At 34.4% G+C, this 11212-nt stretch overlaps 2 long non-coding RNA genes and 1 pseudogene across 2 annotated transcripts in view; 2 read left to right on the forward strand and 1 right to left on the reverse strand.

Moving 5' to 3' along the window:
• The first annotated feature begins 1860 nt into the window (after positions 1–1860).
• LOC114075382 lies at positions 1861–4032 on the forward strand. The gene is made up of 4 exons (XR_003575813.1): positions 1861–2138; positions 3105–3167; positions 3260–3319; positions 3413–4032. It is a non-coding gene; the product is annotated as an uncharacterized LOC114075382 (long non-coding RNA).
• A 1348-nt stretch (positions 4033–5380) lies between these two features.
• Positions 5381–6300, reverse strand: LOC107006527 (annotated as a pseudogene).
• Positions 6301–6356: 56 nt separating this feature from the next.
• Positions 6357–11212, forward strand: part of LOC107005865 — a 26146-nt gene continuing 21290 nt past the window's right edge. Inside the window, exon 1 of the long non-coding RNA XR_003575810.1 lies at positions 6357–9560. This is a non-coding gene — a long non-coding RNA (uncharacterized LOC107005865). The remainder of the gene's footprint in view (positions 9561–11212) is intronic.

An 11212-nucleotide genomic window follows, 5' to 3' on the forward strand; every position in this document is an offset into this window, starting at 1 on the left:
TATATATATATATATATATATATATATATATATATATATAAGGTTGTTGGAGATGGTTCAATATAATTTGAAATTGCGAAGAAAATAAATTAAAAGAGGTGTCAGATCTGGAATGGTTAATTAAGAAAATAGATCAGAAAGAAAAAGAATACACAAAAATGAGAAGAAAAGCGGTGAATTCATTTTTTAATAATGACAAAGACTCCATTTTCATGACAACACTCATTTTTTTTATATGAAAACTTTAATTTTTTTATTTATAATTTTGTGTTTGGTTGTGAAATTTGATGTTTCTAAGTGAAGATTAAAGGTATTTTGTCTGTTTCTTTTATTTTGATTGTTGATAATGAAGAGATTGTCGAATTTTATGGTAAAATGGTGAGAAGAATTAATCAACCAACTTGATATTTGTTTGAAAAGGTGGAGAAGATGAATTATATTTTGAAGTATTTGTATTTTCTTATTTAAATAAAAAGAATAATTTTTTTCAATAAAATTTAGATGACGCGCTCAAAATTAGTGCATTCTACACAAAATGCCAATTCAATGAAAAGTGTCGAACTACATCGGTTACCCCGGAGAATACTGTAAGGAAGTGGTGGGGGTATCACCTAGTTCTGAGTATTCAACTACAAAAAGACGCTTACATTGTGGGTAGAGGATCAGTTGCTTTAATTTTGAGTTACAATTCGAGTTTTTGATTTATTTTTTTGATAAATAAATCGATCAAATATGCATGTTAGTAATATTTTATTTTTAGATATTTTGTGATTAGAGATAACTAAAAAATTCAATTTTTATTTCCTTTTCGAAATTAGATGTCTTATTTGCTGAAACTTTGAGGGAAAAAAAGATTTTTCACATTGAAATTTGAGTTTGTATAAACCATCTAATAGTATCAACATAATATATTCATCTTTTATTGACTTTATGTATTGTTGGAGATACATAGTAGGAAAAGAATAAAAATTGTAATTTAAGCGTAGTCATCTTACTTAGGTAGAACGTCGGTGAAGATCGAAAGAACTTTTAAATTTTAAAAAATCTAACTATAATATTCATCATTTTTAAAACTTATGTTTTTTTTAAAACTACCATTTATATATATTCTTAATAATATTTGTTTGACGCTCATAATTTAATACTCGCTAATTAATTAAAAAAATAAACATGTTACACACATATCAAAAACTTTATAATTAGTACAAGAGCAAGTAAAAAAAATTAAAAATTAATCATAAAAGGGGTCAATTTGAATTAATAAAGATTAGTAAATAAATAAGAATAATTGGTGAAAAAGAAAATTAGTACAAGAGGAAGTAAAAAAAATTAAAAATTAATTATGGAAAGGGTCAATTTGAATTAATAAAGAATAGTAAATAAATAAAAGTAATTGGAGAAATAGAAAAGAAAAGCGAAAAAGGAACAACAAAACACAATAGATGTTGTTAGTGTGGTTTGAACTATATGGTTGCATAGATGGCAGATCCCTGGCTTTGCCACTTGAATTATTCTGCTTTCAAGTTATTGGGTGGCAAAAGTAATATTTATTCAATTATAATATATATATATACATCATATTTTTTGAGATCAGTGAGTGCCGTTGCACCCATCTCCAAACATAAATCCGCCCCTAATTACGGAGGTTTAATAGCATAAATTAGCTGCAACCTTCACAAATTATATTAAATAATTGGGGTTTTATAGTCGTCAGAAAATAAAAGCAAATGGCAGGGGTTTGAAACCTCTTCAGGTAGAAACAGAAAAATTTAAGTAAATAGTGGGAACACCTGCCTTCAATAAAAAAATAAAAAAATTCTCATTTGAATACACATGCATCTACATATTTTTATGGCATATCTTTATTCCGTATTTTTAATTCCAAAATACAAAAGCTTATACTTTTCTTACTCTCACTTCTCACTTTCTCTCACTAGTTACTGCTGCAACGCCACTGTCCTCCACTTCTTCGTAACTTCTTCGCCGCTTATTTGTCACTTCGTTAACTTCAGCTACCTCATCAGATTGAATATGGATCATATTTTGAGGTACTTTCCACTCCTCTCGCGTCTTTGAATTTCCTCAGCTCAATCTTCACAGATTCAATCTCGGAATGAAAAGTTCTGGAGAAATTACAGGTAAGTTCAATTTTTTTTTTGTTTGTATAGATTTATGGACAAATCTGGTACTTTTTGCGGATGAAAATCAGAAATTGCCAAATTTGAACTACATTAGCTTATTGTATCTGCTAGGGCTACTTGCTTCGGGAGAAGAGAAAGACGGTATAAGAAAAGGAGAATAGTTCAAGGGGAAAGAGAAATAAAGGAGTTGTGAGTTGCTTTAGTATAACTTGATTCGTAACACCACATATATACAATTTAAAACAGGGTTGACAGAGCCTGCAGGATACTGATACTGCGACATTGCGTAGGTTACACTATCTGTTTAGGGCTTAAAACTCAGCCATGCTAACTTTTGTCACCTTGAATTTTCAGATGGTAGAGCTCCGATTAGTCCCCTTAGATCTGAGATAATTGAGTCTATGCCAGTCACAGAAGCTTTAGGATGATTCTCATATCGTGTAGGTAAGGTTGCAAGTCAAGTTTAAACTATGACATCACATATAATGAATTTTGTGCCCTAGAAAATGCAAATATTAAGTTAAGTGTTTTAATGCAATCAACATTTTTCAATTTTTCGCTTCTTAGGTGCCGAAATTTTCCGTTTGATACATGTCAGCCTTGTGCTCGTCTTGAATGTAGTTGGCAAGCTGGTAACTTCTGAAAGTGTAACTAATTAGTTGATATTCAGAAAAAAAAGAAGCAAACTCAACAAAGTGTGAAGGGTTTGAGAAGGTACTATAGTCTGGGTGTGTCTCTTTAGCTTTATATCCATGTTTAGGTTTGTCAAGTTCAACTTTTGAAGTTCGTTTTCTATTCAAGGACGATGATAACGTGAAAGAGAATTTTTCCATTTTTGTCAGGTTCTGATATTGTTTTATTTCTGTTATACAATCTAAATATACATACACCTATATCTTATATCTGGCTACCTATAATTTATGATTCACCTGGTGCTGAATTTCTGTGTGCCTTGATTTCCAGGTAGAAAGCATCATCAATCTTTATGATGCCTCAAACATTTGGCGTGTTCTTTTGATTTTAAGAGTGAGTAGTGTTGGTACTCTTATTTTGATGTATTTGCATGAACTTTTCACTGTGTGTATTACAAAAATTATCTTTTTTTTTTGTTGGACCAGGATCAAAATGCCCATGAAGCGATTCTGGAAGTCCTTAAAGGGTTAGCCGGATGAACTCCTGTAATCTTCAATCTTCACACTTAGGCTTTCAGTTTCATCACTTTGTGTGACATTTCTTGTATAGTAACATATTTTGATTTTTTTCATTTATAGAGTTGTTCGGAAGCCTGTCTTTGGAGAATGGACATCCCGAACGAAACTTCATGACAGGCTACCTGAGCCTATCTTTTGTTGTGTTTCGTTGATAAACGGATACTGATAGTCTACTCTCACTTGTAATATCGAGTAATATTGCGTAGGGGTCACTACACAGTGGTCTATCTTCATCTCTAGTTGATATTCGGATACATGTTGCTAATGGCGGATCTAGAGTATAACTTAAGGTGTCGCAGGAACCTAGTACATTTTGCCCAAACCTTGTATAAAATCAACTAAATATCTATAAATATATAACTGCAATCCAATTATTAACGCATATCAACCTTGTCCTCATGTAGCATTTAGTAATCTTTGATCTTTTTCCAATGTCTAGGAAAACATACCTTGAGTACATACATCATGTCATAAAACTAGAAGACACTCTTGTTGGTTTACTATCAGAAACTCTCGGGCTTAAGCCAAACCACTTGAAAGCTACCCAATGTGACCAGGGACAAACATTGCTATGCCATTACTACCCATCCTGCCCACAACCAGAGGATTTTGGGTGTACCGTGTACGGACCACACAAAACCTCGGTGTTGAAGGTTAATGTCTAAATCATATGATCTTGTTGTTGCAGGAGGATCTCTATTACCGTTATCCATTGGTTCAAGATTTAATGGGGGTACCTAACTTCTCAATGAAATAAGATTTCAACTTCTTGTATTTGCTGTAAAATGGTACTACGATAGTTAGTGATATAGATGAGAACAAGACAAATTGCTCCTTCACGTGAATTGTAAAAATGGTTTATGTATATTTTTCACATCTTAGTTATTTTTCTTGCTCAATTTTGTGGTAGGTGTTTGTTAGGAGAGCAGCTTCCTATAATTGACTTGTGCATGATACATTGGACTCTTTTGGTCAGTCGGAGTAGTAGGTGTAATATAAATAGTAGGTGTAATATAATAAAAATGCACAGATTCCTATTCAAGAAAAGGGTACTATAAAATTCAATCTGGTTTCAAATTTGATCAAATTTAAAATTTATCAAGAATGGAGAACTTTAGAGAGCAAGGAATATTTCACAGCTAGGTTGATATATTAAAATGGTTCTCACTGTTTTAAATCATCCGATGTCTGAATCCTACTATTAGGATGATTAATTCAAATTATATTAGTACCTATTTAGGATAAATGTTCCCTACTTTGAAATTCTTTATTTTTAGGACTTGAACACGAAACCTTGATCTCCTTTTATTTTCCACTTAGCTTGTTGTTTTATTTCTTTGACTAAACATGCAAGTTATGAACTTTCTACTTCTCTATAACGTAAATTGTTTATTGAACTGTGTAAAAGCTATTTTGGCTTAAGAACACCAAAAATCAACCTATCCGAACAAACTCTTTTTTTTTCTTTATGGTGATAAAAATATTTTAAATTGAGATTTGCAGCATGTTCTTAAGAAATGTTTTATTTTTTTGCTTCTTGTAGGAATACTACAACTTTCTTGTGAAGCAAAACTACGGCGAAAAAGTTCTTGTACAGGTTGGTAATTTGAAACTTGTTAAGGACCAAATCGCCTTTCATGTAACGTCTAAGTCTGATATAGGCAACTTCATCTGCAGTATGAAGATTTTGCGAATCACAACACTTTTGAGCTGTTGGAAATATGGTACTACACATTTGGTATTCAATGATGATATACAAGTATGCATCTGAAATCATATAATCTTTTTGCCTCTACTGGTGTTCGATAGCAGATATGGATGGATTGTTTTCATTAAAACATATTGAAACAATCTTAAAGTCATTACATTGTGCTTCATGTTGATCTCTCCGTGATCACAGGCTGGAACTGGTATAGCAGAACTCATAGCACTTGCAATTTCAAAGAAGGTAAAAGATTTAGGTTGCCAATGGTTTGTCAAAGTCGTAATCTCATTTAGTATGTTTGATCACTTGATAAATTGTGTTTGTTATCTGTAGACAAACGCCCCTCTGGAGGAAGCGCGTAAATAACTACTGACCTTGCACTTGGCTTGAGCATATGATAGCTTATGACCCGCAGTGGAATAATTTTCAATGTACACCTTCAACCGTTCCAGTATATTACTTGTAAGTAACCTTATCCCTAAGAGGAAACTCTTCAAAATCGAAAATGCATGCAGTTTCAGTGCTTCTTGTAACACTTTTACACAAGTGTACTGTTCTGAGCTTAAACTAAATTTTGATCCATTCCAGCAAGGACTCCAAACACTTTCATGTGAAATGAGCTTTTCAGGAGTTTTGCCATTAGAAGCCAACTCTCTATGTGCCCTTTCTGCCATAATTCTGGTTTCATAGGCAATGACATAAAGGGCTTCAAAAGCCCAAGCTGATTCCCAGTTGTGGAACTCTTGAGTAATTGCATTTGCAGCTTTTTCAATAGCCTGGTAACATTCAACCAAGTTTTTGAGTCGATAACTTTGTAAGGCACGAAATAGAGAGAGTAGTATATCTGCATACAGAGAGTATCTATAAGGGTTTCTGATTACTCTTCTAGCATTCTGGAAAGTGATGAGCGCATCGAGTAGAGAAAGGAGAAAAGATGAATTTGAAGAGATAGAGAAAATAAGGCATAGAGACTTGGCGTCTTGAGATGAAACAACATCGGAGAAGCGATTTAGGAAGTCAGTAATTCATCTGTGAGCTTCTGCCATGCTTAAATAGGCTGAGGCCATTCTTTCGTCTTCAATCCAATTGAATCTTTTGGTTTTGAGCAGAAACCCGCAGGGGTTTATGTCTTTCTCCGCGACTCACAACAATGACAACACCCTCTTTCTAAGGCTAAAGTTATCTCATTCAATACCCATTTATTGTGTATTTTCTTTTGAAGCCAGGTGATGTTTCGTGAACTGTTGTAGGTCATTTCTTGAGTTTGGATGCTAGTGAAGAGAAGTCAGGTGATGTTCGTGAACTGTTGTAGGTCATTTCTTGAGTTCGGATGCTAGTGAAGACTTTTCATCAATAAAAGCAATATTAACCAACAGTTTCTGTAGTGATTTCAAGTTCCTTCTAATAGTAATGGTTGGGGTGAACCACATATTTCATCATAGCTTGTAAAACTAATATATTTTTGTTTGAAATATGTTTTATTTCTTAATCCTAATGTCCTTTTAGCTTACATAGTCATTAATATTTAAAATTGAATATAACTAGCAGAATGTTGGAAAAATTTACATGTTCATGAATTGTAGGGGTTGAAAACTCCTGTTAATTTTAATGTGAAATGCATAAATTGCAGGGGTTTTGGACTCCCACACTCACAAATTGTTGGGGTTCTGATTCCCAGAATATGAAGTGTTGGTTTATTGATATTAATTTTCGGGGTTCAAAACCCCCGCTAATACCCCCTGCTACTGGTAACAAGGGTCGGTGAAAAACCCGTGTGACTTAATTGTGAAAGACCTAACAAACAGGGTTTTTTGCAATTGCCGTAACAACAAACAGGGGGGGGGTTACTGACCGCCACAATATATAATTTTAACTCCCGCAATTTGTATGCTTTTTTGTAGTGTTGGAGTGATCTGCCATTAGGTAGTTCTCCTGTGCGGCACGAATTGAGCATGCTTATTTGCGTGTATCGTGCACTAGTGGAATAGTAGGGGGCAACTGGGTGGTATTAGTATCAAGGGTAGGGTTTGGATGAGCGACAAGGTTAGACTCATTTGGAGAAGAAATGTTTTCCCCTTGTTAAAGAAGAAGTTTTTTGATTCAAGTGAGAAAACGTATTGCCAAATGGAAAAACATTTTCACAATTTTACATCTCAGAGAGAAAAAAAAATTTGGAACATGGGAATGACGAGTACTGGTGAAACTTAGATACACACAAGGTTTGAAGCACGCTTCTAATTTATTTTGGGCATATGGTCGAAGCCACGGGTAGCACAAATAACAAAAAATACGAAGATATGCGTAAGCTAGTTTGTCATTAAAAATAACTTCAAATGGTGACTTTTTATTAAGGGTGTTGGTGGGTAGACAGTTCATGAGATATGTGGCATGATGAAAGGGAAACTACCAAATATCGGATGGTAAAGCAACTTGATGAAGTAGTGTTTTAGATGTCTCAACTAGGTGACGATTGCGTCTTTCAGCCATGGCAACCCGTTGAGGCATGTATGGAGGAGATTAAGGTGTTGTATGCCTTTAGAATGAATATATGAGTCAAGTATTTGATATTCGCCTCCTCTATCACCGTAAAGGGCGAGTGTTTGTGTATCAAAATGTTTTTCGAGAACAGGATGTAAGTGGTGAAAGTTTTGTTGAACTTCAGTTTTCTTTTTCAGTGTGTATAACCGGATGTACTTGCTATACTAATTAACAAAAATACAATAATAACATTTTTTTTATCAGTTGAAAGCACTAGGGAGGGTCCCAACAGATCACTGTAAGTATTTCTAATGGCGATTTGCTAGACAATGTGTTTGAAGAAAATGGAAATTTGTGGGCTTTATTGCAACAACACTACAGTAAGTGAATTTATCTTTCAAAGAATAAGAAAGACTGAAATTATTTAAAATGCAAAATAACACTTGAGAATGGGGGTGACGAATCTTTTGATGTCACAGTTGTAAGGAAGATGTAAGGAAGGGTTGGTAACAACAATATTGATGGTTGGGCGAGATAGTGGCGGCCATTCATAGGGTCCAACTTTATTCGGGCCGCAGAGAAAGGGAGTCCTTGTAGTGAGATCCTTCACAAGAAAATCGAAGGACAAAACTCTGTTGAGGTTATGCTGTCTTGGCAAAATTCATAAACTGAAAGAAGCTTACGCTTGATAGCAGGAGCATATAATACAGTAGAGAGTTTAAAGACATTTTTTGTGCAAATATGAGTTACCAGTTTGAGTAATTGGAATCACATTACTATTACCCATCGTCACGTTCTCCATCCATTCTAAGTCTGGGCATCGGAGGTGATGTGGTGAGATGCACTCGACTCGACAATTCAGGGTCATGCGCCGCTGTATTGGGCAACAGAATTAGCCTTTGTTTCAAAGTGGTTATGGGATTAGGACCTACAAACATTTGTCGTATGTCCAAATTTGTAACAAAGCTGATAGCGGACTCGTGACGGTTGTTGTGGGAAATTCCGCCATTGAGAACTATTGTCCAAATCTTGGGGAGTGGTGTCTTGAGTGGGTTGTCTAGTAGGGGGACGCCAGTTGTTGTTCGGTGGGCATTGAGTATTGCGTGAGGCTGATTGGGAATATTGTCGTGTTGAGCAACATCAACGGTCACCTGAGTGGTGGTCTTTTTTTTGTCCTCTTGTTTGAGGAAAACTTGATGATCAAGAAGTTCATCAAAAAGTTCAGTGTAGCTAATGTCAAAATCGCGTGCTCGTATTGTCGCTGAAATTTTGAGGAACTCCAGGCAAGGCTACTAAATATTCTCACCACAAGTTCTTCCTTATTGACCGGTGAAACGGCTGTGGTGAGTTAATCAAATAGAGATCAAATCTCACGCAAGTAGTCATCAATAGATTTGTTATCCTTGCTGACCCGACTTGGATGGTGACGGAGGCTGAAGATGCTAATTTGAGATTTGTTCTCAAAAGAGGTGTGAAGAATCATAGAATAATGATAATATCCATGGAAAAGTGAATTTTTACCGAATACCTAATGACCTCGAGAATTTTTTGAATATCTCGATTATTAGCGTTTCTTCTCGAGGGCAAATACCACCGCAATTAACCTTATTTTAGCGATTATTTTCAGAACTCGAACCACCTTTACGTAACAACGGCTAATAACATGAGCTAACTTTTTGAAAACTTATACTGTTTGTAGGAGAATTTTCTGACAAGAAATTGGCCAGGGTGAAAAAAGGAAAAAATATTGAAGTAATAACAAAAATATAAGTTAGAATGATATAGTTCTACCTCCATTTGTCTATGATCATTGTAAGAGTACTTTGGGGCATATATTCAAGAAATATCAGTGATACAGGAAATCATTGAAACTTTGATATCTTCGTTGGTATGCCCCAAAAATTCGTCCCTAACCAACACTTTCATTAAAGGTTGTATTGCACTTGTGGTCGAATCAAATGGGTCCTGACTAACCACTTTCAGTAAAAAGACTCAACTTTCTAGCAAAAAGAAAAGGGGAAAACAGTAAGCCATAACTTATATGAATTTAACACAATAAAGGATTATTGGTTAATTTTTTCAGTCCAGAATCGTTATAGTAAAACAAAAATTCACACTTCCATCTCATTTTTTTGTGATTTTTTTTTATTCAAATAAAAAAAAGATTCTTACCTAAAGAATTTTGAAGAGCTCATCAATGGAAGGAGGACTCATGAGGCTCAGCCCATAAGCTGTGAACTTTTTTTCCATCTTTTTCCAGTGAGCACAGGAGGAGCCGAAATAGCCATTGCCAGAAGAACTCTGTTTCAAAAACAAGAACTCTAGAAAAAATACACTTCAACAAAGAAATGCAGAGTAGCAATATAACTAGAAGTGTAGCAGGTTGCTTACCTGTATGCAATGGGAACGTTAGTACCTATGCAAAAGTGCAAACAGAGCAAATTGCCAAATGGGGAGTTTCCACTTTCAACTTTAATGTTGAAGTGATAAGATGAATTGACAGTTTTATCCTTTAAATGTTATTTGGATTTTAGAACATTTTTAGGTAATATCTGAGATATGATATTGGAAAGTATCACGATGTTGCATCTTATAACTTTTTAAAAAATATTCATGTGACTTACACTTGTCTTACGTTAAAATTCATGTGATATGCTTGTCCTTTATAACAATTTATTTATGTGGGATTTCTTGTCCTAATATGAAAATTCACATGAGATACTTTTGTCGTAACATGACAATTCATGCAAGATACTCTTGTCCTAATATGTCAATTCATGTGAGATATTATTGTCCTAGTATGATAATTTACGTGAAATACTCTTGTCTTAACATGATAATTCACATGAAATAGTCTTGTCCTAACATGACAATTCATGTGATATACACTCTTCGTACATGACAACTCATGTGAGATACTCTTGTCCTAACATAAGAATTCATGTGAGATAGATCCGTCCTACACGCAATTCATCGGAGATACTATTGTCCTGACATGACAATTCACGTGTGATGCACTTGTCTTAAATGACAATCCACATGAAATACACTCATCCTAAATGACAATTCATATGAAATTCACTCGTCCTATATGCAATTCACATGAGGTACACTTGTGCTACAACAATTGATTTAAATTATTTACATAGGTCTTGTGTATTTACTAGTTTAACTTTATACAAATTTAAATATATTTATCTACATTCAAAGTTAAAAGACATAAAAATCAATTTGTCAATTAAAATCATGTTTATATTATTTTATATCACCAAATATGTAATTTGTTTATTTTCGTTGCCTCAGAATTTATGCATCTTTTGTTTGCACAACTTCTAAGGCAGTGGAAACAAATCAATTACCTACACAACTTCCAAGGCAGCAGAAACAAACCAATTACCTGCAATGCGGACAAAAGATGCACAATTTCTGAGGGAGCAGAAACAAACAAATTACATGCACAACTTCTAAGGTTGCAGAGATATAGGAGGATATGAAATCAGATATGAGATTGAGGAAACAGAAAAAGAAGACCATAAAAGGAGAGTGTCACGACCCAAAACCGGGGCCGCGACTGGCACCCACAATTTCCCTCCTATGTGAGCGAACCAACCAAACTAACCCTTATCATTTTAACATATATCAACAGAAAATAATGCGGAAGACTTAAACTCATTAAA

This window comes from Solanum pennellii, chromosome 12 (genome assembly GCF_001406875.1).
Source record: "Solanum pennellii chromosome 12, SPENNV200".
Lineage (NCBI taxonomy): Eukaryota > Viridiplantae > Streptophyta > Magnoliopsida > Solanales > Solanaceae > Solanum > Solanum pennellii.